Consider the following 21,407-nt stretch of genomic DNA (forward strand, 5'->3'; position numbering starts at 1 on the left):
TCCTTGTTCACTCGAACTTGCCTCAGCCTTTCTATCGTCCGCGAATGCACACACGACAGTTCTTTTTTCAGCCTGGAACCCATCGCAGCCGAGGGCTCAAGAAGTCTTCGGGGTTCTCGAGAGGGTGTATGCCGTAGCACCCCTAACGAGATAGCGGCGTTTCGCGCAGTCGTTATTGCAAGTCATATCAGCAAAAGCAATCACTTTCTCAGCAGCAGGCAGTGCGAGCCCAGGGGCAGCTCTACATGAAGGTACCAATAGCCCAGGAAGGCCGCCGACCGCGGGAATTCGCGCCGCCTCCATCCCGCCAGCCTAAACGAGACTTCCAGAGCACCCTGGAAGACATCGAGGGACTGGAATAACTGGCATTCGACGTGCCACAGGGCTCGTTGGTCTAGGGGTATGATTCCTGCTTAGGGTGCAGGAGGTCCCGGGTTCAAATCCCGGACGAGCCCTAGCGTTTTGTGCAAACTGATCGCACGTCAGTGGCTGAGTCAGCGCAAAAAGCTCGCCGCCAATGTCAAATGAATTTCTTATTTGATGTGAGCAATTGACACTCTGGTCCGACGCATGAAGGCAATTACGAAGGTTTCGGGTACAGATGGTAACAGATGCATGTTAGTAAGTCTTGCTTAAAGTGATGAAAAAGTGTTTCCGCCCGGGATCGAACCGGGGACCTTCTGCGTGTTAGGCAAACGTGATAACCGCTACACCACGGAAACTGCTTGAGTGCACATTACTTCACAGACAACTTCTGGTGATGTTGCCATCGTAACTAAAAAATTCAATAAATGTGGTACTTGCAAAACGTAGGGACATGCAGCAGATGCACACACGACGAGGCTCACTGGAGTACAATACGACATAGGCAGGAAAATACTGTTCCCGCCCGGGATCGAACCGGGGACCTTCTGCGTGTGAAGCAGACGTGATAACCGCTACACTACGGAAACGACGGAGTCGAGTAGTCCATCCTTGTTCACTCGAACTTGCCTCAGACTTTCTCTCGTCCGCGAATGCACACACGACAGTTCTTTTGTCAGCCTCGAACCCATCGCAGCCGAGGGCTCAAGAAGTCTTCGGGGTTCTCGAGAGGGTGTCGGCCGTAGCACCCCTAACGAGATAGCGGCGTTTCGCGCAGTCGTTATTGCAAGTCATATCAGCAAAAGCAATCACTTTCTCAGCAGCAGGCAGTGCGAGCCCAGGGGCAGCTCTACAGCCCAGGAAGGCCGCCGACCGCGGGAATTCGCGCCGCCTCCATCCCGCCAGCCTAAACGAGACTTCCAGAGCACCCTGGAAGACATCGAGGGACTAGAATAACTGGCATTCGACGTGCCACAGGGCTCGTTGGTCTAGGGGTATGATTCCTGCTTAGGGTGCAGGAGGTCCCGGGTTCAAATCCCGGACGAGCCCTAGCGTTTTGTGCAAACTGATCGCACGTCAGTGGCTGAGTCTGCGCAAAAAGCTCGCCGCCAATGTCAAATGAATTTCTTATTTGATGTGAGCAATTGACACTCTGGTCCGACGCATGAAGGCAATTACGAAGGTTTCGGGTACAGATGGTAGCAGATGCATGTTAGTAAGTCTTGCTTAAAGTGATGAAAAAGTGTTTCCGCCCGGGATCGAACCGGGGACCTTCTGCGTGTTAGGCAGACGTGATAACCGCTACACCACGGAAACTGCTTGAGTGCACCTTACTTCACAGACAACTTGTAGTGATGTTGCCATCGTAACTAAAAAATTCAATAAATGTGGTACTTGCAAAACGAAGGGACATGCAGCAGATGCACACACGACGAGGCTCACTGGAGTACAATACGACATAGGCAGGAAAATACTGTTCCCGCCCGGGATCGAACCGGGGACCTTCTGCGTGTGAAGCAGACGTGATAACCGCTACAATACGGAAACGACGGAGCCGAGGAGTCCATCCTTGTTCACTCGAACTTGCCTCAGCCTTTCTCTCGTCCGCGAATGCACACACGGCAGTTCTTTTGTCAGCCTGGAACCCATCGCAGCCGAGGGCTCAAGAAGTCTTCGGGGTTCTCGAGAGGGTGTCTGCCGTAGCACCCCTAACGAGATAGCGGCGTTTCGCGCAGTCGTTATTGCAAGTCATATCAGCAAAAGCAATCACTTTCTCAGCAGCAGGCAGTGCGAGCCCAGGGGCAGCTCTACAGCCCAGGAAGGCCGCCGACCGCGGGAATTCGCGCCGCCCCCATCCCGCCAGCCTAAACGAGACTTCCAGAGCACCCTGGAAGACATCGACGGACTGGAATAACTGGCATTCGACGTGCCACAGGGCTCGTTGGTCTAGGGGTATGATTCCTGCTTAGGGTGCAGGAGGTCCCGTGTTCAAATCCCGGACGAGCCCTAGCGTTTTGTGCAAACTGATCGCACGTCAGTGGCTGAGTCAGCGCAAAAAGCTCGCCGCCAATGTCAAATGAATTTCTTATTTGATGTGAGCAATTGACACTCTGGTCCGACGCATGAAGGCAATTACGAAGGTTTCGGGTACAGATGGTAGCAGATGCATGTTAGTAAGTCTTGCTTAAAGTGATGAAAAAGTGTTTCCGCCCGGGATCGAACCGGGGACCTTCTGCGTGTTAGGCAGACGTGATAACCGCTACACCACGGAAACTGCTTGAGTGCACCTTACTTCACAGACAACTTGTAGTGATGTTGCCATCGTAACTAAAAAATTCAATAAATGTGGTACTTGCAAAACGAAGGGACATGCAGCAGATGCACACACGACGAGGCTCACTGGAGTACAATACGACATAGGCAGGAAAATACTGTTCCCGCCCGGGATCGAACCGGGGACCTTCTGCGTGTGAAGCAGACGTGATAACCGCTACAATACGGAAACGACGGAGCCGAGGAGTCCATCCTTGTTCACTCGAACTTGCCTCAGCCTTTCTCTCGTCCGCGAATGCACACACGGCAGTTCTTTTGTCAGCCTGGAACCCATCGCAGCCGAGGGCTCAAGAAGTCTTCGGGGTTCTCGAGAGGGTGTCTGCCGTAGCACCCCTAACGAGATAGCGGCGTTTCGCGCAGTCGTTATTGCAAGTCATATCAGCAAAAGCAATCACTTTCTCAGCAGCAGGCAGTGCGAGCCCAGGGGCAGCTCTACAGCCCAGGAAGGCCGCCGACCGCGGGAATTCGCGCCGCCCCCATCCCGCCAGCCTAAACGAGACTTCCAGATCACCCTGGAAGACATCGAGGGACTGGAATAACTGGCATTCGACGTGCCACAGGGCTCGTTGGTCTAGGGGTATGATTCCTGCTTAGGGTGCAGGAGGTCCCGTGTTCAAATCCCGGACGAGCCCTAGCGTTTTGTGCAAACTGATCGCACGTCAGTGGCTGAGTCAGCGCAATAAGCTCGCCGCCAATGTCAAATGAACTTCTTATTTGATGTGAGCAATTGACACTCTGGTCCGACGCATGAAGGCAATTACGAAGGTTTCGGGTACAGATGGTAGCAGATGCATGTTAGTAAGTCTTGCTTAAAGTGATGAAAAAGTGTTTCCGCCCGGGATCGAACCGGGGACCTTCTGCGTGTTAGGCAGACGTGATAACCGCTACACCACGGAAACTGCTTGAGTGCACCTTACTTCACAGACAACTTGTAGTGATGTTGCCATCGTAACTAAAAAATTCAATAAATGTGGTACTTGCAAAACGAAGGGACATGCAGCAGATGCACACACGACGAGGCTCACTGGAGTACAATACGACATAGGCAGGAAAATACTGTTCCCGCCCGGGATCGAACCGGGGACCTTCTGCGTGTGAAGCAGACGTGATAACAGCTACACTACGGAAAAGACGGAGCCGAGGAGTCCATCCTTGTTCACTCGAACTTGCCTCAGCCTTTCTCTCGTCCGCGAATGCACACACGACAGTTCTTTTTTCAGCCTGGAACCCATCGCAGCCGAGGGCTCAAGAAGTCTTCGGGGTTCTCGAGAGGGTGTCTGCCGTAGCACCCCTAACGAGATAGCGGCGTTTCGCGCAGTCGTTATTGCAAGTCATATCAGCAAAAGCAATCACTTTCTCAGCAGCAGGCAGTGCGAGCCCAGGGGCAGCTCTACATGAAGGTACCAATAGCCCAGGAAGGCCGCCGACCGCGGGAATTCGCGCCGCCTCCATCCCGCCAGCCTAAACGAGACTTCCAGAGCACCCTGGAAGACATCGAGGGACTGGAATAACTGGCATTCGACGTGCCACAGGGCTCGTTGGTCTAGGGGTATGATTCCTGCTTAGGGTGCAGGAGGTCCCGGGTTCAAATCCCGGAGGAGCCCTAGCGTTTTGTGCAAACTGATCGCACGTCAGTGGCTGAGTCAGCGCAAAAAGCTCGCCGCCAATGTCAAATGAATTTCTTTTTTGATGTGAGCAATTGACACTCTGGTCCGACGCATGAAGGCAATTACGAAGGTTTCGGGTACAGATGGTAGCAGATGCATGTTAGTAAGTCTTGCTTAAAGTGATGAAAAAGTGTTTCCGCCCGGGATCGAACCGGGGACCTTCTGCGTGTTAGGCAGACGTGATAACCGCTACACCACGGAAACTGCTTGAGTGCACCTTACTTCACAGACAACTTGTAGTGATGTTGCCATCGTAACTAAAAAATTCAATAAATGTGGTACTTGCAAAACGAAGGGACATGCAGCAGATCCACACACGACGAGGCTCACTGGAGTACAATACGACATAGGCAGGAAAATACTGTTCCCGCCCGGGATCGAACCGGGGACCTTCTGCGTGTGAAGCAGACGTGATAACCGCTACAATACGGAAACGACGGAGCCGAGGAGTCCATCCTTGTTCACTCGAACTTGCCTCAGCCTTTCTCTCGTCCGCGAATGCACACACGGCAGTTCTTTTGTCAGCCTGGAACCCATCGCAGCCGAGGGCTCAAGAAGTCTTCGGGGTTCTCGAGAGGGTGTCTGCCGTAGCACCCCTAACGAGATAGCGGCGTTTCGCGCAGTCGTTATTGCAAGTCATATCAGCAAAAGCAATCACTTTCTCAGCAGCAGGCAGTGCGAGCCCAGGGGCAGCTCTACAGCCCAGGAAGGCCGCCGACCGCGGGAATTCGCGCCGCTCCATCCCGCCAGCCTAAACGAGACTTCCAGAGCACCCTGGAAGACATCGAGGGACTGGAATAACTGGCATTCGACGTGCCACAGGGCTCTTTGGTCTAGGGGTATGATTCCTGCTTAGGGTGCAGGAGGTCCCGTGTTCAAATCCCGGACGAGCCCTAGCGTTTTGTGCAAACTGATCGCACGTCAGTGGCTGAGTCAGCGCAAAAAGCTCGCCGCCAATGTCAAATGAATTTCTTATTTGATGTGAGCAATTGACACTCTGGTCCGACGCATGAAGGCAATTACGAAGGTTTCGGGTACAGATGGTAGCAGATGCATGTTAGTAAGTCTTGCTTAAAGTGATGAAAGAGTGTTTCCGCCCGGGATCGAACCGGGGACCTTCTGCGTGTTAGGCAGACGTGATAACCGCTACACCACGGAAACTGCTTGAGTGCACCTTACTTCACAGACAACTTGTAGTGATGTTGCCATCGTAACTAAAAAATTCAATAAATGTGGTACTTGCAAAACGAAGGGACATGCAGCAGATGCACACACGACGAGGCTCACTGGAGTACAATACGACATAGGCAGGAAAATACTGTTCCCGCCCGGGATCGAACCGGGGACCTTCTGCGTGTGAAGCAGACGTGATAACCGCTACAATACGGAAACGACGGAGCCGAGGAGTCCATCCTTGTTCACTCGAACTTGCCTCAGCCTTTCTCTCGTCCGCGAATGCACACACGGCAGTTCTTTTGTCAGCCTGGAACCCATCGCAGCCGAGGGCTCAAGAAGTCTTCGGGGTTCTCGAGAGGGTGTCTGCCGTAGCACCCCTAACGAGATAGCGGCGTTTCGCGCAGTCGTTATTGCAAGTCATATCAGCAAAAGCAATCACTTTCTCAGCAGCAGGCAGTGCGAGCCCAGGGGCAGCTCTACAGCCCAGGAAGGCCGCCGACCGCGGGAATTCGCGCCGCCCCCATCCCGCCAGCCTAAACGAGACTTCCAGATCACCCTGGAAGACATCGAGGGACTGGAATAACTGGCATTCGACGTGCCACAGGGCTCGTTGGTCTAGGGGTATGATTCCTGCTTAGGGTGCAGGAGGTCCCGTGTTCAAATCCCGGACGAGCCCTAGCGTTTTGTGCAAACTGATCGCACGTCAGTGGCTGAGTCAGCGCAATAAGCTCGCCGCCAATGTCAAATGAATTTCTTATTTGATGTGAGCAATTGACACTCTGGTCCGACGCATGAAGGCAATTACGAAGGTTTCGGGTACAGATGGTAGCAGATGCATGTTAGTAAGTCTTGCTTAAAGTGATGAAAAAGTGTTTCCGCCCGGGATCGAACCGGGGACCTTCTGCGTGTTAGGCAGACGTGATAACCGCTACACCACGGAAACTGCTTGAGTGCACCTTACTTCACAGACAACTTGTAGTGATGTTGCCATCGTAACTAAAAAATTCAATAAATGTGGTACTTGCAAAACGAAGGGACATGCAGCAGATGCACACACGACGAGGCTCACTGGAGTACAATACGACATAGGCAGGAAAATACTGTTCCCGCCCGGGATCGAACCGGGGACCTTCTGCGTGTGAAGCAGACGTGATAACAGCTACACTACGGAAAAGACGGAGCCGAGGAGTCCATCCTTGTTCACTCGAACTTGCCTCAGCCTTTCTCTCGTCCGCGAATGCACACACGACAGTTCTTTTTTCAGCCTGGAACCCATCGCAGCCGAGGGCTCAAGAAGTCTTCGGGGTTCTCGAGAGGGTGTCTGCCGTAGCACCCCTAACGAGATAGCGGCGTTTCGCGCAGTCGTTATTGCAAGTCATATCAGCAAAAGCAATCACTTTCTCAGCAGCAGGCAGTGCGAGCCCAGGGGCAGCTCTACATGAAGGTACCAATAGCCCAGGAAGGCCGCCGACCGCGGGAATTCGCGCCGCCTCCATCCCGCCAGCCTAAACGAGACTTCCAGAGCACCCTGGAAGACATCGAGGGACTGGAATAACTGGCATTCGACGTGCCACAGGGCTCTTTGGTCTAGGGGTATGATTCCTGCTTAGGGTGCAGGAGGTCCCGTGTTCAAATCCCGGACGAGCCCTAGCGTTTTGTGCAAACTGATCGCACGTCAGTGGCTGAGTCAGCGCAAAAAGCTCGCCGCCAATGTCAAATGAATTTCTTATTTGATGTGAGCAATTGACACTCTGGTCCGACGCATGAAGGCAATTACGAAGGTTTCGGGTACAGATGGTAGCAGATGCATGTTAGTAAGTCTTGCTTAAAGTGATGAAAAAGTGTTTCCGCCCGGGATCGAACCGGGGACCTTCTGCGTGTTAGGCAGACGTGATAACCGCTACACCACGGAAACTGCTTGAGTGCACCTTACTTCACAGACAACTTGTAGTGATGTTGCCATCGTAACTAAAAAATTCAATAAATGTGGTACTTGCAAAACGAAGGGACATGCAGCAGATGCACACACGACGAGGCTCACTGGAGTACATTACGACATAGGCAGGAAAATACTGTTCCCGCCCGGGATCGAACCGGGGACCTTCTGCGTGTGAAGCAGACGTGATAGCCGTTACAATACGGAAACGACGGAGCCGAGGAGTCCATCATTGTTCACTCGAACTTGCCTCAGCCTTTCTCTCGTCCGCGAATGCACACACGGCAGTTCTTTTGTCAGCCTGGAACCCATCGCAGCCGAGGGCTCAAGAAGTCTTCGGGGTTCTCGAGAGGGTGTCTGCCGTAGCACCCCTAACGAGATAGCGGCGTTTCGCGCAGTCGTTATTGCAAGTCATATCAGCAAAAGCAATCACTTTCTCAGCAGCAGGCAGTGCGAGCCCAGGGGCAGCTCTACATGAAGGTACCAATAGCCCAGGAAGGCCGCCGACCGCGGGAATCCGCGCCGCCCCCATCCCGCCAGCCTAAACGAGACTTCCAGAGCACCCTGGAAGACATCGAGGGACTGGAATAACTGGCATTCGACGTGCCACAGGGCTCGTTGGTCTAGGGGTATGATTCCTGCTTAGGGTGCAGGAGGTCCCGGGTTCAAATCCCGGAGGAGCCCTAGCGTTTTGTGCAAACTGATCGCACGTCAGTGGCTGAGTCAGCGCAAAAAGCTCGCCGCCAATGTCAAATGAATTTCTTATTTGATGTGAGCAATTGACACTCTGGTCCGACGCATGAATGCAATTACGAAGGTTTCGGGTACAGATGGTAACAGATGCATGTTAGTAAGTCTTGCTTAAAGTGATGAAGAAGTTTTTCCGCCCGGGATCGAACCGGGGACCTTCTGCGTGTTAGGCAAACGTGATAACCGCTACACCACGGAAACTGCTTGAGTGCACTTTACTTCACAGACAACTTCTGGTGATGTTGCCATCGTAACTAAAAAATTCAATAAATGTGGTACTTGCAAAACGAAGGGACATGCAGCAGATGCACACACGACGAGGCTCACTGGAGTACAATACGACATAGGCAGGAAAATACTGTACCCGCCCGGGATCGAACCGGGGACCTTCTGCGCGTGAAGCAGACGTGATAACCGCTACACTACGGAAACGACGGAGTCGAGGAGTCCATCCTTGTTCACTCGAACTTGCCTCAGCCTTTCTCTCGTCCGCGAATGCACACACGACAGTTCTTTTGTCAGCCTGGAACCCATCGCAGCCGAGGGCTCAAGAAGTCTTCGGGGTTCTCGAAGGGTGTCTGCCGTAGCACCCCTAACGAGATAGCGGCGTTTCGCGCAGTCGTTATTGCAAGTCATATCAGCAAAAGCAATCACTTTCTCAGCAGCAGGCAGTGCGAGCCCAGGGGCAGCTCTACAGCCCAGGAAGGCCGCCGACCGCGGGAATTCGCGCCGCCCCCATCCCGCCAGCCTAAACGAGACTTCCAGATCACCCTGGAAGACATCGAGGGACTGGAATAACTGGCATTCGACGTGCCACAGGGCTCGTTGGTCTAGGGGTATGATTCCTGCTTAGGGTGCAGGAGGTCCCGTGTTCAAATCCCGGACGAGCCCTAGCGTTTTGTGCAAACTGATCGCACGTCAGTGGCTGAGTCAGCGCAATAAGCTCGCCGCCAATGTCAAATGAATTTCTTATTTGATGTGAGCAATTGACACTCTGGTCCGACGCATGAAGGCAATTACGAAGGTTTCGGGTACAGATGGTAGCAGATGCATGTTAGTAAGTCTTGCTTAAAGTGATGAAAAAGTGTTTCCGCCCGGGATCGAACCGGGGACCTTCTGCGTGTTAGGCAGACGTGATAACCGCTACACCACGGAAACTGCTTGAGTGCACCTTACTTCACAGACAACTTGTAGTGATGTTGCCATCGTAACTAAAATATTCAATAAATGTGGTACTTGCAAAACGAAGGGACATGCAGCAGATGCACACACGACGAGGCTCACTGGAGTACAATACGACATAGGCAGGAAAATACTGTTCCCGCCCGGGATCGAACCGGGGACCTTCTGCGTGTGAAGCAGACGTGATAACCGCTACAATACGGAAACGACGGAGCCGAGGAGTCCATCCTTGTTCACTCGAACTTGCCTCAGCCTTTCTCTCGTCCGCGAATGCACACACGGCAGTTCTTTTGTCAGCCTGGAACCCATCGCAGCCGAGGGCTCAAGAAGTCTTCGGGGTTCTCGAGAGGGTGTCTGCCGTAGCACCCCTAACGAGATAGCGGCGTTTCGCGCAGTCGTTATTGCAAGTCATATCAGCAAAAGCAATCACTTTCTCAGCAGCAGGCAGTGCGAGCCCAGGGGCAGCTCTACAGCCCAGGAAGGCCGCCGACCGCGGGAATTCGCGCCGCCCCCATCCCGCCAGCCTAAACGAGACTTCCAGATCACCCTGGAAGACATCGAGGGACTGGAATAACTGGCATTCGACGTGCCACAGGGCTCGTTGGTCTAGGGGTATGATTCCTGCTTAGGGTGCAGGAGGTCCCGTGTTCAAATCCCGGACGAGCCCTAGCGTTTTGTGCAAACTGATCGCACGTCAGTGGCTGAGTCAGCGCAATAAGCTCGCCGCCAATGTCAAATGAATTTCTTATTTGATGTGAGCAATTGACACTCTGGTCCGACGCATGAAGGCAATTACGAAGGTTTCGGGTACAGATGGTAGCAGATGCATGTTAGTAAGTCTTGCTTAAAGTGATGAAAAAGTGTTTCCGCCCGGGATCGAACCGGGGACCTTCTGCGTGTTAGGCAGACGTGATAACCGCTACACCACGGAAACTGCTTGAGTGCACCTTACTTCACAGACAACTTGTAGTGATGTTGCCATCGTAACTAAAAAATTCAATAAATGTGGTACTTGCAAAACGAAGGGACATGCAGCAGATGCACACACGACGAGGCTCACTGGAGTACAATACGACATAGGCAGGAAAATACTGTTCCCGCCCGGGATCGAACCGGGGACCTTCTGCGTGTGAAGCAGACGTGATAACAGCTACACTACGGAAAAGACGGAGCCGAGGAGTCCATCCTTGTTCACTCGAACTTGCCTCAGCCTTTCTCTCGTCCGCGAATGCACACACGACAGTTCTTTTTTCAGCCTGGAACCCATCGCAGCCGAGGGCTCAAGAAGTCTTCGGGGTTCTCGAGAGGGTGTCTGCCGTAGCACCCCTAACGAGATAGCGGCGTTTCGCGCAGTCGTTATTGCAAGTCATATCAGCAAAAGCAATCACTTTCTCAGCAGCAGGCAGTGCGAGCCCAGGGGCAGCTCTACATGAAGGTACCAATAGCCCAGGAAGGCCGCCGACCGCGGGAATTCGCGCCGCCTCCATCCCGCCAGCCTAAACGAGACTTCCAGAGCACCCTGGAAGACATCGAGGGACTGGAATAACTGGCATTCGACGTGCCACAGGGCTCGTTGGTCTAGGGGTATGATTCCTGCTTAGGGTGCAGGAGGTCCCGGGTTCAAATCCCGGAGGAGCCCTAGCGTTTTGTGCAAACTGATCGCACGTCAGTGGCTGAGTCAGCGCAAAAAGCTCGCCGCCAATGTCAAATGAATTTCTTTTTTGATGTGAGCAATTGACACTCTGGTCCGACGCATGAAGGCAATTACGAAGGTTTCGGGTACAGATGGTAGCAGATGCATGTTAGTAAGTCTTGCTTAAAGTGATGAAAAAGTGTTTCCGCCCGGGATCGAACCGGGGACCTTCTGCGTGTTAGGCAGACGTGATAACCGCTACACCACGGAAACTGCTTGAGTGCACCTTACTTCACAGACAACTTGTAGTGATGTTGCCATCGTAACTAAAAAATTCAATAAATGTGGTACTTGCAAAACGAAGGGACATGCAGCAGATCCACACACGACGAGGCTCACTGGAGTACAATACGACATAGGCAGGAAAATACTGTTCCCGCCCGGGATCGAACCGGGGACCTTCTGCGTGTGAAGCAGACGTGATAACCGCTACAATACGGAAACGACGGAGCCGAGGAGTCCATCCTTGTTCACTCGAACTTGCCTCAGCCTTTCTCTCGTCCGCGAATGCACACACGGCAGTTCTTTTGTCAGCCTGGAACCCATCGCAGCCGAGGGCTCAAGAAGTCTTCGGGGTTCTCGAGAGGGTGTCTGCCGTAGCACCCCTAACGAGATAGCGGCGTTTCGCGCAGTCGTTATTGCAAGTCATATCAGCAAAAGCAATCACTTTCTCAGCAGCAGGCAGTGCGAGCCCAGGGGCAGCTCTACAGCCCAGGAAGGCCGCCGACCGCGGGAATTCGCGCCGCCTCCATCCCGCCAGCCTAAACGAGACTTCCAGAGCACCCTGGAAGACATCGAGGGACTGGAATAACTGGCATTCGACGTGCCACAGGGCTCTTTGGTCTAGGGGTATGATTCCTGCTTAGGGTGCAGGAGGTCCCGTGTTCAAATCCCGGACGAGCCCTAGCGTTTTGTGCAAACTGATCGCACGTCAGTGGCTGAGTCAGCGCAAAAAGCTCGCCGCCAATGTCAAATGAATTTCTTATTTGATGTGAGCAATTGACACTCTGGTCCGACGCATGAAGGCAATTACGAAGGTTTCGGGTACAGATGGTAGCAGATGCATGTTAGTAAGTCTTGCTTAAAGTGATGAAAAAGTGTTTCCGCCCGGGATCGAACCGGGGACCTTCTGCGTGTTAGGCAGACGTGATAACCGCTACACCACGGAAACTGCTTGAGTGCACCTTACTTCACAGACAACTTGTAGTGATGTTGCCATCGTAACTAAAAAATTCAATAAATGTGGTACTTGCAAAGCGAAGGGACATGCAGCAGATGCACACACGACGAGGCTCACTGGAGTACATTACGACATAGGCAGGAAAATACTGTTCCCGCCCGGGATCGAACCGGGGACCTTCTGCGTGTGAAGCAGACGTGATAACCGTTACAATACGGAAACGACGGAGCCGAGGAGTCCATCATTGTTCACTCGAACTTGCCTCAGCCTTTCTCTCGTCCGCGAATGCACACACGGCAGTTCTTTTGTCAGCCTGGAACCCATCGCAGCCGAGGGCTCAAGAAGTCTTCGGGGTTCTCGAGAGGGTGTCTGCCGTAGCACCCCTAACGAGATAGCGGCGTTTCGCGCAGTCGTTATTGCAAGTCATATCAGCAAAAGCAATCACTTTCTCAGCAGCAGGCAGTGCGAGCCCAGGGGCAGCTCTACATGAAGGTACCAATAGCCCAGGAAGGCCGCCGACCGCGGGAATCCGCGCCGCCCCCATCCCGCCAGCCTAAACGAGACTTCCAGAGCACCCTGGAAGACATCGAGGGACTGGAATAACTGGCATTCGACGTGCCACAGGGCTCGTTGGTCTAGGGGTATGATTCCTGCTTAGGGTGCAGGAGGTCCCGGGTTCAAATCCCGGACGAGCCCTAGCGTTTTGTGCAAACTGATCGCACGTCAGTGGCTGAGTCAGCGCAAAAAGCTCGCCGCCAATGTCAAATGAATTTCTTATTTGATGTGAGCAATTGACACTCTGGTCCGACGCATGAAGGCAATTACGAAGGTTTCGGGTACAGATGGTAACAGATGCATGTTAGTAAGTCTTGCTTAAAGTGATGAAGAAGTTTTTCCGCCCGGGATCGAACCGGGGACCTTCTGCGTGTTAGGCAAACGTGATAACCGCTACACCACGGAAACTGCTTGAGTGCACTTTACTTCACAGACAACTTCTGGTGATGTTGCCATCGTAACTAAAAAATTCAATAAATGTGGTACTTGCAAAACGAAGGGACATGCAGCAGATGCACACACGACGAGGCTCACTGGAGTACAATACGACATAGGCAGGAAAATACTGTACCCGCCCGGGATCGAACCGGGGACCTTCTGCGCGTGAAGCAGACGTGATAACCGCTACACTACGGAAACGACGGAGTCGAGGAGTCCATCCTTGTTCACTCGAACTTGCCTCAGCCTTTCTCTCGTCCGCGAATGCACACACGACAGTTCTTTTGTCAGCCTGGAACCCATCGCAGCCGAGGGCTCAAGAAGTCTTCGGGGTTCTCGAGAGGGTGTCTGCCGTAGCACCCCTAACGAGATAGCGGCGTTTCGCGCAGTCGTTATTGCAAGTCATATCAGCAAAAGCAATCACTTTCTCAGCAGCAGGCAGTGCGAGCCCAGGGGCAGTTCTACATGAAGGTACAAATAGCCCAGGAAGGCCGCCGACCGCGGGAATTCGCGCCGCCCCCATCCCGCCAGCCTAAACGAGACTTCCAGAGCACCCTGGAAGACATCGAGGGACTGGAATAACTGGCATTCGACGTGCCACAGGGCTCGTTGGTCAGTTCCGCTTCAGACGGCGTGCTGTGAGGACGTGTTAGCGCTCCGCTTAGCTGCTGTGTTTCGAAGTCGCGACTAACTCTTGTTACTCTTCGTTCCGTGTGTGTTAGTGTTTTGTGTCGTACTTGTGTTGTCGACGTCTGTTTTGTTTCTTTCTTGATAGCGGTTTTGGCCGCTGTTTCACTGCTGAAATGTCTGCAATATTTCCCAGGAAGCTTACTGTGCGATTTGGTTTTGACAAGGCTACCCGATATGTGCAACCCAGTTCACTGGAAATTCACGACTGGATTGTTGATGTTGTTGGCCTCACATCTGATCAGATACATACGGCTTACTATGATCTGGAACAATACTGTTTTTATGTCAAGCTGCTCATGCCTTTGGTGCTTGAACGGATCTTAAGCAAATTTGATGGGGAAGCTGAATTCCGCCACCGTGACAATTCGGTGAGTAAGGTCACAGTTTCTAATGCTGATGTTGATTACAAACATGTGCGTGTTTTTAACTTGCCCCCCGAGGTTGACAACTGTTATTTAAAAGACGTTCTTTCTAAGTATGGTGATATCAAGCAAATTAGGAATGAACGGTGGTCCAGCCAACACCGGTTGCAATGCTTTAGCGGTGTGCGTTCGGTCGACATGCATGTCAAGCATAATATACCCTCTCATGTTCAAGTTTGCGGATATAAGGCTCATGTTATGTACAGTGGACAGACTTTGACTTGTCATGTCTGTAATGAGAGTGGACATATGAGGCAGGATTGTCCGAAACGGGTCTTTGTTTTGCAAACCCACTTACAGCAGCGCAAAAAGTTAACTCTGGCCGACCTTGTGAAGGAAGATTCTGTGACCGATGTGTCCAGTTCCCCCAACCCGGACAAAGATGAAGATAGGGCGCAGAATCGTGCTGCTGACTTTCCACCGCTAGCGCGAAAGGAGACTTCCGACTCTTCTGTTGTTCAAAGTAGTGTCGTTACTCACAAGAGACGACGCACTTACGATAGCGGTAGCGCCGATGAAGATGACATTACTGTTGCTAGGAAATCTGTCGATGGCACTTCGCAACCGATGTTTGCGATTCCGGGCTCCGAACCTTCCATGCTTTCGGATTGTAGCGCCACTTCACCGGTGACAGTTGCTCAGTTGGATCCATTACCCGTAAACGACCAGGCCTCGGTAGCTTCAGTACCACGCCTGTCACCTGAGGCATGTCAACCGATGCAGACCGACCGACCGACCGATGTTGACACCGTTTGTAAACAGGTCGAGGAAGTGCGTGAGCGTCAACAGCCGGCTACGTCACCGCCTCAGACCGATAACAAACAAACGGAAGGTTCCGCCGTTGATAAACATTCAGCTACCGACAGAGATTGTGGAAGCGATAGGACGCCGGCCGTAGATTTGCACTCTGAGCAACCACCGTGTGCAGCGGAGGAGGAGCTGGCACCTGATGTCAGCTCCGATCCTCCTACCCCGCCTTCCGCTACGAATTTCTCCTCGGGAGGTTGGCGCCGACACTCGGTGAAACCCAATGTCAATGTTGTTCGCAGGAAGCCTAAAAAGAAAGGTTCCAGCGCCGATGCTGACGCATCTTCGAAGTCAGATTCTCGCGAAGGTTCTGGCGTTGAATGATGGCTTGACAGGTGGTTAGACATCTCCGTACTTCATGTTACAATCCTACACGCTTTCCACCCTTAATATTAACAGGATCCAGTCGGATTTAAAACTCGCTGCTCTCAAACAGTTTCTCTATGACTCAGCGACTGACATCGCATTTCTACAGGAGGTTGTATCGCCCCACCTCGACTTTACAGGATTTGTAAGTTTTTACAATATTTCACCGGAAGCGCATGTCGGTACTGCCATTTTAGTTCGGGAAGGCATTCACGTACAAAACGTTGAGACATTAGAGTCGGGGAGAGGGATTGGACTTACCATAGCAGGGGTCACTTTTGTCAATTTATATGCACCCTCTGGTAGTAGTCACCGGGCAGCACGAGCCGCGTTCTTCAAAGACGATATCATTTACCTCTTGAGGCGCAATCCCTCACCACTGATACTCGGTGGTGACTTTAATTGTGTTCTGGGCCGCAAAGATCAGACTCCCAATTTTAATTATTCTGGTGAGCTGCGACGCCTTGTTGATGACCTCACACTGCACGATGTGTGGGAGGTAAAATACCCCACGCTGGTGCAATTTACTCATACAGTTGCCAACTCTTCTAGCAGAATCGACAGAATTTATGTTTCGGATGCTTTACAACGAAACGTTACGCACGCTGAAACTGTTCCCGTAATTTTCTCCGACCATTGTGCATTGCTAACGTGCATCAATCTGCCACAACAACCTACTCGCCGAGTACGGAACCAGTGGCATCTAAATGTTTCTTTATTGTCGGACACAGAATTAGAAGACGAAATCGCTGCTGCATGGGAGCTGTGTCTCCGCTCACTTCGCAACTTTCGAAGTGTGATTGAATGGTGGACCAGACGGGCAAAGCCCAAGATCAGGAGTGTTTTAATATCCTTTAGTATCCGCAGGGCTAGGGAACGGAAAACCACCGTCGAGTTTTATTACAGTGTGTTACGGGATCTTTATGATCAGGCGGGAGGCGTGACGACACGCCTGAAAGATGTCAAACAGATAAAAGCCAAATTACTGTGCTTGAAACGCCATGAACTGGAGGGCCTTAAGGTACGGTCCAAAGTGAAATCCGTCATTGCAGATGAGACTGCTGCCTTGTATCATCTTATTCGCGACAGCAAAACTAGACGGGGCACTTTCATAGACGAACTTCAACTCGATGACAGTACCAAAATCAGCACGCAGCAGGGAATACTCCAGGAAATCTCCGCTTATTATGCAAACATGTATGCACCCGGGGACACACATGTGGACGATTATGACGAACTTTTTGGCTCTCATACTCCACAACTTACGGGAGATGACAATGACGCTATTTCTTCGACTGTCGACAGTGATGATGTTTACGCCGTAATCTGCAATTCTGCCGTTAACAAATCACCAGGACCTGACGGCCTGCCTGTTGAGTTCTATAAAAGGTTTTGGCATTTAATAGGAGACAAGTTCACCCAACTAATCAATGAAGTCTTACGGGGAACGCCGGTGCCAGCAGAATTCAAGCAATGCAAGATTGTACTTCTCCCGAAGAATAAGGGTTGCAAACGTTTAACGAACCTCCGACCGATTTCACTTTTGAACTCCGACTATAAACTTCTAGCTCGAGTCCTCCATCAACGCATTATGCCACTCACCGCTAAAATCATTTGCCCCAACAGACCTGCGCCTTTAAGAAGACCATCTTACAAACTGCTGCTTTATACCGGGACGTCGTTGCCCTGACTCAAGCATGCAATATTAAATGTGGCCTGCTTTTTGTCGATTTCCACAAAGCGTTTGATAGGGTCGATTATCAGTATCTGCTAGAGACGTTGCGCCGGATGGGGTTTCTCGACACCTCCGTAGCCATTATCAAGAACGTGGCAATGGGAATCACAGCACAACTCTCTGTTAATTGCCAGTTGACGAAGCGCATCGACATACAACGAGGCGTCCCACAAGGCAGTCCCTTGTCAATGCTGCTTTTTGTTCTTTCTCTCGAACCCTTTTTACGACAGCTACGATGTCGACTCACCGGAATTACGATTTCAGGAATGAAAACTGTTGTGGGCGCATACGCGGATGATGTTGGCGTCATCATCAGAAGTCAGGCGGATGTGTCACAACTTGAGTTGGCGCTCGCGACCTATTGTTCGGCATCCGGTGCGCGGCAGAACGTTCAAAAAAGTAAATTTCTAAACCTCAAGGGGCTTGCCCAGTTGCGCATTGCGTGGGCGACTCCTGTCCATCAACATAAAGCTATTGGAATGGTCCTGACAACATCCATTTTCCGCATGATCTCGATAAATTGGCGCGAGGTTTCACGGACTATCCAGGGGGCACTGATTGCCAATCACTCCCGCTGCCTGGACCAATTTCAAAGGGTTCGTTTATTAAATACTTATATCTTGTCCAAGGCTTACTACACTGCACAGATTTTCCCTCTTCCCGCCATGATGGCAAAGGCCATTATGTCCCGCTTAACAAATTTTTTGTGGCGTGGGGAATTATTTCGTGTCTCTGTCAAGACAGCAATTCTGGATCCTTGTAAAGGGGGCCTGGGATTGACGGATATTAAATGTAAAGCAATGGCATTGTATGTCACCAGAACATTAACTATCATGTCCAACTCCCCAGAATGCCTCACGGCAAAGTTATACAATATAGTCCGGCCACAAAGTGTCGACCCACCGGTCCATCTTCAGCACATCAGTTTTAAACTTAAACATATAAGGAACTTTTATCTTGAGCGCAGCTACATCAGCAAAGAACTTTTACGGTCGCCGACAGTCACGGCGAAAGCGATTTTCGCAGAGCGGAAACAGCTGCTCAGGAACAATGTCATTGAATCCAAGTTCCCTGGATTTGCATGGGACGTCGTCTGGACAAATATTAGTAGTTCGGTTCTTTCGAGTGATGCACGGACAGCGTGGTACAAAGTTATCCATAACCTCATCTGTACTAATGAACGTCTCTTCGGAATAGGATTAAGTGACACAAACCTCTGTAGCAAATGTCGCTCTGTCGACACTGTGTGTCATCGATATACGTGTGGCGGCCATATTTACAACTGGCAGTGGATCCGAGAGAAACTTGCCCTAATCACCAGGACTTCTCCACACACTTTCACCCCTCAGAATTTGTATCGCCCCGCTGATCGCTACTTCCCTCAGACGAAAAACAATACAGTGATCTGGCTCATGGGGAAGTTCACCAGTTACATTTTTAACAATGTTGGAGGCGACAATCAACTTGAATTTTTAATGTACATGGAAACCGAATTTGTAAAGATGCTCCAGTATCCGGCTCATAAGAAGACATTTGGTAATATGCTCCACATTGCTTTCGAAAGGATGGGAATAGGCTAGTGACCACTGATTGCCATTCATGGTGACATGGGAGGGGTTGGAGCGCGAAGTACTGGCAGTGCCGCGAAGAGGCCCCACTGCTTTTGCGGCGCGTCTCTGACCCCGACCTCCATCACCAAGCGCAGAAGAGAAAGGGTTCACTACCGACGATTATATAGCCAGTTTTACATTACCAAACCATGCAAAATCAATTTAAAACATAAAATAAAAACAAAAACTTTGAAAAAACAAGAAAAACAAAAGAAAATAGGAAATAGACGTATAACTCCTGATTTTTAAACAAAAAAAAAAAAGTGGTTAAGGCGAAAAAAAAAAAAACACGCAGAAGGTCCCCGGATCGATCCCGTTTTATATTTAAAAAAAAATTAAAAAAAAAGAAGTGGCGCAATTGGTTAGCGCACAGTACTTATAAGGCAGTAGCCGTGAGGTAAAAAAAAAAAGAAAAAAAAAAAACAAGTTGGTAGAGCGGTGGACTGTAGTTGAGAGAAAAAAAAAAAAAAGGGGTATGATTCCTGCTTAGGGTGCAGGAGGTCCCGGGTTCAAATCCCGGACGAGACCTAGCGTTTTGTGCAAACTGATCGCACGTCAGTGGCTGAGTCAGCGCAAAAAGCTCGCCGCCAATGTCAAATGAATTTCTTATTTGATGTGAGCAATTGACACTCTGGTCCGACGCATGAAGGCAATTACGAAGGTTTCGGGTACAGATGGTAGCAGATGCATGTTAGTAAGTCTTGCTTAAAGTGATGAAAAAGTGTTTCCGCCCGGGATCGAACCGGGGACCTTCTGCGTGTTAGGCAGACGTGATAACCGCTACACCACGGAAACTGCTTGAGTGCACCTTACTTCACAGACAACTTGTAGTGATGTTGCCATCGTAACTAAAAAATTCAATAAATGTGGTACTTGCAAAACGAAGGGACATGCAGCAGATGCACACACGACGAGGCTCACTGGAGTACAATACGACATAGGCAGGAAAATACTGTTCCCGCCCGGGATCGAACCGGGGACCTGCTGCGTGTGAAGCAGACGTGATAACCGCTACACTACGTAAACGACGGAGCCGAGGAGTCCATCCTTGTTCACTCGAAATTGCCTCAGCCTTTCTTTCCATGAGCAGCGTTCTCTTAACATTTTGCAAAAAGTTCGCATTTTAGACACGTACGTTTTATGTAAATCCTATTATGTTGCTCAGCTGTTCCCACTTCCCCTGATGGTGGCGAAAAGGTTGCGCCAATTGTCCAGCAGGTTTATATGGAAGGGCCATCTATTCAAGTTACGTTACGCGGTTATGACGAAACCGCGTCCCTCCGGAGGTTTGGGCCTCTCTGACATTACTCGCAAGGCGTTAGCGTTGTACGTCCGCCGTACGACTCTCATTGTTACACAAGAAGTGAGTTCCATTACGTCCAAGCTTTTTACTGTCGTGCGTCCGGGGAGCCTTGCTCCACCTGTCGACGTCGGTCGCCTCAATTTTAAGTTGAAGCACATCCGGGAATTTTATATTGCGGTGAGCTACCTCGGTGACGCCTTTTTGCGGCGACCTGTGCCAACGACCAAGTGTTTGATTGCCCGCTGGAAGGGGCAGGACGGTCCCAATCCAATAGAACTGGCGTCTCCATCTGTCTCCTGGAGGAACGTCTGGAAGAATGTTAGTTTGCCGATCCACTCTATGGCCGTGACGTCCACGTGGTATAGGGTAATTAATAATTTGATCCCCACAAATGTACGACTGCACCGCATTGGTCTTTCTGACACGGACAAATGTACTCGGTGTGGTCTCCTGGATACCCTTGAGCATCGATTCACCTGTTGTGGCCACCTTGCAAATTGGCGTTGGCTCAGGAAACAACTGGCTTTTGTAACTAGGTCTGCTGAAGCCGCTTATACCATTGATATCATCGTACGGCCCGATTCTTATTTCTTTCCGCGGACGAAGCTTAATACAGTCATGTGGTTGATTGGCCATTTTGTACATTTTGTCGTCACTTGTCATGAGGAGGATGAACGCCTAGCGTTTCAGCAGTACATGCTTACTGCTTACTGGACCCGCTTGCGATTGCCACGTCTCCGCGATGACTTTGCCAACATGCTTACCCTGACGTTCGAAAGAGAGGGTGTTGGATAACGTCGCCCATGAGCGCCACATTTTTATGATATTTCTGGATTGCAACTATCCCGTGTCGTCCTTCTTTTATTTCTTTCTTTTCATTTTACGCCAGGACTGCAGTTTTCGTGGAACTTTTGGCTGAAAGAGAACAACAATGAGGCCAAGTAACAGGACAGTAGAAAAGTTCCAATGCCCTTGTGCAGGTGCCATTCGGAGACGGGACAGTGGAGACATCGTGGCCAGGCCTCGGGATTCGACCCCTGCCCACTTTGTTTCCACAGCCCTGAATCTGAAGGGCACCTCTTGTAATGAGGACATATACAAACATACAACAGAAGAAGAGATAAGAGAGCTAATAAAAAAAAAAAGAAAAAGAAAGTGGTTAAGGAAAAAAAAAGTTGGTAGAGCGGTGGAAAAAAAAAA

The 21,407-nt window shown here is 50.9% G+C and overlaps 41 non-coding genes across 41 annotated transcripts; 11 read left to right on the forward strand and 30 right to left on the reverse strand.

Annotated features, from left to right (window-relative positions):
* Positions 1–383: 383 nt before the first annotated feature.
* On the forward strand, positions 384–455 carry Trnap-agg (transfer RNA proline (anticodon AGG)). The gene has a single exon. It is a non-coding gene; the product is annotated as a tRNA-Pro (tRNA).
* Positions 456–649: 194 nt separating this feature from the next.
* On the reverse strand, positions 650–722 carry Trnav-aac (transfer RNA valine (anticodon AAC)). Its single transcript has one exon. It is a non-coding gene; the product is annotated as a tRNA-Val (tRNA).
* A 158-nt stretch (positions 723–880) lies between these two features.
* Positions 881–953, reverse strand: Trnav-cac (transfer RNA valine (anticodon CAC)). The gene has a single exon. It is a non-coding gene; the product is annotated as a tRNA-Val (tRNA).
* Positions 954–1,341: 388 nt separating this feature from the next.
* Trnap-agg (transfer RNA proline (anticodon AGG)) lies at positions 1,342–1,413 on the forward strand. Its single transcript has one exon. It is a non-coding gene; the product is annotated as a tRNA-Pro (tRNA).
* Positions 1,414–1,607: 194 nt separating this feature from the next.
* Trnav-aac (transfer RNA valine (anticodon AAC)) lies at positions 1,608–1,680 on the reverse strand. The gene has a single exon. It is a non-coding gene; the product is annotated as a tRNA-Val (tRNA).
* A 158-nt stretch (positions 1,681–1,838) lies between these two features.
* Positions 1,839–1,911, reverse strand: Trnav-cac (transfer RNA valine (anticodon CAC)). Its single transcript has one exon. It is a non-coding gene; the product is annotated as a tRNA-Val (tRNA).
* Positions 1,912–2,299: 388 nt separating this feature from the next.
* On the forward strand, positions 2,300–2,371 carry Trnap-agg (transfer RNA proline (anticodon AGG)). Its single transcript has one exon. It is a non-coding gene; the product is annotated as a tRNA-Pro (tRNA).
* Positions 2,372–2,565: 194 nt separating this feature from the next.
* Positions 2,566–2,638, reverse strand: Trnav-aac (transfer RNA valine (anticodon AAC)). Its single transcript has one exon. It is a non-coding gene; the product is annotated as a tRNA-Val (tRNA).
* A 158-nt stretch (positions 2,639–2,796) lies between these two features.
* Positions 2,797–2,869, reverse strand: Trnav-cac (transfer RNA valine (anticodon CAC)). Its single transcript has one exon. It is a non-coding gene; the product is annotated as a tRNA-Val (tRNA).
* Positions 2,870–3,257: 388 nt separating this feature from the next.
* Trnap-agg (transfer RNA proline (anticodon AGG)) lies at positions 3,258–3,329 on the forward strand. The gene has a single exon. It is a non-coding gene; the product is annotated as a tRNA-Pro (tRNA).
* A 194-nt stretch (positions 3,330–3,523) lies between these two features.
* Trnav-aac (transfer RNA valine (anticodon AAC)) lies at positions 3,524–3,596 on the reverse strand. Its single transcript has one exon. It is a non-coding gene; the product is annotated as a tRNA-Val (tRNA).
* Positions 3,597–3,754: 158 nt separating this feature from the next.
* On the reverse strand, positions 3,755–3,827 carry Trnav-cac (transfer RNA valine (anticodon CAC)). The gene has a single exon. It is a non-coding gene; the product is annotated as a tRNA-Val (tRNA).
* Positions 3,828–4,229: 402 nt separating this feature from the next.
* On the forward strand, positions 4,230–4,301 carry Trnap-agg (transfer RNA proline (anticodon AGG)). Its single transcript has one exon. It is a non-coding gene; the product is annotated as a tRNA-Pro (tRNA).
* Positions 4,302–4,495: 194 nt separating this feature from the next.
* On the reverse strand, positions 4,496–4,568 carry Trnav-aac (transfer RNA valine (anticodon AAC)). Its single transcript has one exon. It is a non-coding gene; the product is annotated as a tRNA-Val (tRNA).
* Positions 4,569–4,726: 158 nt separating this feature from the next.
* Trnav-cac (transfer RNA valine (anticodon CAC)) lies at positions 4,727–4,799 on the reverse strand. The gene has a single exon. It is a non-coding gene; the product is annotated as a tRNA-Val (tRNA).
* Positions 4,800–5,452: 653 nt separating this feature from the next.
* Trnav-aac (transfer RNA valine (anticodon AAC)) lies at positions 5,453–5,525 on the reverse strand. The gene has a single exon. It is a non-coding gene; the product is annotated as a tRNA-Val (tRNA).
* Positions 5,526–5,683: 158 nt separating this feature from the next.
* Trnav-cac (transfer RNA valine (anticodon CAC)) lies at positions 5,684–5,756 on the reverse strand. Its single transcript has one exon. It is a non-coding gene; the product is annotated as a tRNA-Val (tRNA).
* Positions 5,757–6,144: 388 nt separating this feature from the next.
* Positions 6,145–6,216, forward strand: Trnap-agg (transfer RNA proline (anticodon AGG)). Its single transcript has one exon. It is a non-coding gene; the product is annotated as a tRNA-Pro (tRNA).
* Positions 6,217–6,410: 194 nt separating this feature from the next.
* Trnav-aac (transfer RNA valine (anticodon AAC)) lies at positions 6,411–6,483 on the reverse strand. The gene has a single exon. It is a non-coding gene; the product is annotated as a tRNA-Val (tRNA).
* A 158-nt stretch (positions 6,484–6,641) lies between these two features.
* On the reverse strand, positions 6,642–6,714 carry Trnav-cac (transfer RNA valine (anticodon CAC)). The gene has a single exon. It is a non-coding gene; the product is annotated as a tRNA-Val (tRNA).
* Positions 6,715–7,382: 668 nt separating this feature from the next.
* On the reverse strand, positions 7,383–7,455 carry Trnav-aac (transfer RNA valine (anticodon AAC)). Its single transcript has one exon. It is a non-coding gene; the product is annotated as a tRNA-Val (tRNA).
* A 158-nt stretch (positions 7,456–7,613) lies between these two features.
* Trnav-cac (transfer RNA valine (anticodon CAC)) lies at positions 7,614–7,686 on the reverse strand. Its single transcript has one exon. It is a non-coding gene; the product is annotated as a tRNA-Val (tRNA).
* A 402-nt stretch (positions 7,687–8,088) lies between these two features.
* Positions 8,089–8,160, forward strand: Trnap-agg (transfer RNA proline (anticodon AGG)). The gene has a single exon. It is a non-coding gene; the product is annotated as a tRNA-Pro (tRNA).
* Positions 8,161–8,354: 194 nt separating this feature from the next.
* Positions 8,355–8,427, reverse strand: Trnav-aac (transfer RNA valine (anticodon AAC)). Its single transcript has one exon. It is a non-coding gene; the product is annotated as a tRNA-Val (tRNA).
* Positions 8,428–8,585: 158 nt separating this feature from the next.
* Positions 8,586–8,658, reverse strand: Trnav-cac (transfer RNA valine (anticodon CAC)). The gene has a single exon. It is a non-coding gene; the product is annotated as a tRNA-Val (tRNA).
* A 387-nt stretch (positions 8,659–9,045) lies between these two features.
* Positions 9,046–9,117, forward strand: Trnap-agg (transfer RNA proline (anticodon AGG)). Its single transcript has one exon. It is a non-coding gene; the product is annotated as a tRNA-Pro (tRNA).
* Positions 9,118–9,311: 194 nt separating this feature from the next.
* Positions 9,312–9,384, reverse strand: Trnav-aac (transfer RNA valine (anticodon AAC)). The gene has a single exon. It is a non-coding gene; the product is annotated as a tRNA-Val (tRNA).
* A 158-nt stretch (positions 9,385–9,542) lies between these two features.
* Trnav-cac (transfer RNA valine (anticodon CAC)) lies at positions 9,543–9,615 on the reverse strand. The gene has a single exon. It is a non-coding gene; the product is annotated as a tRNA-Val (tRNA).
* A 388-nt stretch (positions 9,616–10,003) lies between these two features.
* On the forward strand, positions 10,004–10,075 carry Trnap-agg (transfer RNA proline (anticodon AGG)). Its single transcript has one exon. It is a non-coding gene; the product is annotated as a tRNA-Pro (tRNA).
* Positions 10,076–10,269: 194 nt separating this feature from the next.
* Positions 10,270–10,342, reverse strand: Trnav-aac (transfer RNA valine (anticodon AAC)). Its single transcript has one exon. It is a non-coding gene; the product is annotated as a tRNA-Val (tRNA).
* Positions 10,343–10,500: 158 nt separating this feature from the next.
* On the reverse strand, positions 10,501–10,573 carry Trnav-cac (transfer RNA valine (anticodon CAC)). Its single transcript has one exon. It is a non-coding gene; the product is annotated as a tRNA-Val (tRNA).
* Positions 10,574–10,975: 402 nt separating this feature from the next.
* Trnap-agg (transfer RNA proline (anticodon AGG)) lies at positions 10,976–11,047 on the forward strand. Its single transcript has one exon. It is a non-coding gene; the product is annotated as a tRNA-Pro (tRNA).
* Positions 11,048–11,241: 194 nt separating this feature from the next.
* Positions 11,242–11,314, reverse strand: Trnav-aac (transfer RNA valine (anticodon AAC)). The gene has a single exon. It is a non-coding gene; the product is annotated as a tRNA-Val (tRNA).
* Positions 11,315–11,472: 158 nt separating this feature from the next.
* On the reverse strand, positions 11,473–11,545 carry Trnav-cac (transfer RNA valine (anticodon CAC)). The gene has a single exon. It is a non-coding gene; the product is annotated as a tRNA-Val (tRNA).
* A 654-nt stretch (positions 11,546–12,199) lies between these two features.
* Positions 12,200–12,272, reverse strand: Trnav-aac (transfer RNA valine (anticodon AAC)). Its single transcript has one exon. It is a non-coding gene; the product is annotated as a tRNA-Val (tRNA).
* A 158-nt stretch (positions 12,273–12,430) lies between these two features.
* Positions 12,431–12,503, reverse strand: Trnav-cac (transfer RNA valine (anticodon CAC)). Its single transcript has one exon. It is a non-coding gene; the product is annotated as a tRNA-Val (tRNA).
* Positions 12,504–12,905: 402 nt separating this feature from the next.
* Trnap-agg (transfer RNA proline (anticodon AGG)) lies at positions 12,906–12,977 on the forward strand. Its single transcript has one exon. It is a non-coding gene; the product is annotated as a tRNA-Pro (tRNA).
* A 194-nt stretch (positions 12,978–13,171) lies between these two features.
* Trnav-aac (transfer RNA valine (anticodon AAC)) lies at positions 13,172–13,244 on the reverse strand. Its single transcript has one exon. It is a non-coding gene; the product is annotated as a tRNA-Val (tRNA).
* Positions 13,245–13,402: 158 nt separating this feature from the next.
* Positions 13,403–13,475, reverse strand: Trnav-cac (transfer RNA valine (anticodon CAC)). Its single transcript has one exon. It is a non-coding gene; the product is annotated as a tRNA-Val (tRNA).
* A 6,151-nt stretch (positions 13,476–19,626) lies between these two features.
* Positions 19,627–19,699, reverse strand: Trnav-aac (transfer RNA valine (anticodon AAC)). The gene has a single exon. It is a non-coding gene; the product is annotated as a tRNA-Val (tRNA).
* A 158-nt stretch (positions 19,700–19,857) lies between these two features.
* Trnav-cac (transfer RNA valine (anticodon CAC)) lies at positions 19,858–19,930 on the reverse strand. The gene has a single exon. It is a non-coding gene; the product is annotated as a tRNA-Val (tRNA).
* Positions 19,931–21,407: the final 1,477 nt, after the last annotated feature.

The sequence above is a fragment of the Schistocerca cancellata genome, chromosome 2, assembly GCF_023864275.1.
Source record: "Schistocerca cancellata isolate TAMUIC-IGC-003103 chromosome 2, iqSchCanc2.1, whole genome shotgun sequence".
Lineage (NCBI taxonomy): Eukaryota > Metazoa > Arthropoda > Insecta > Orthoptera > Acrididae > Schistocerca > Schistocerca cancellata.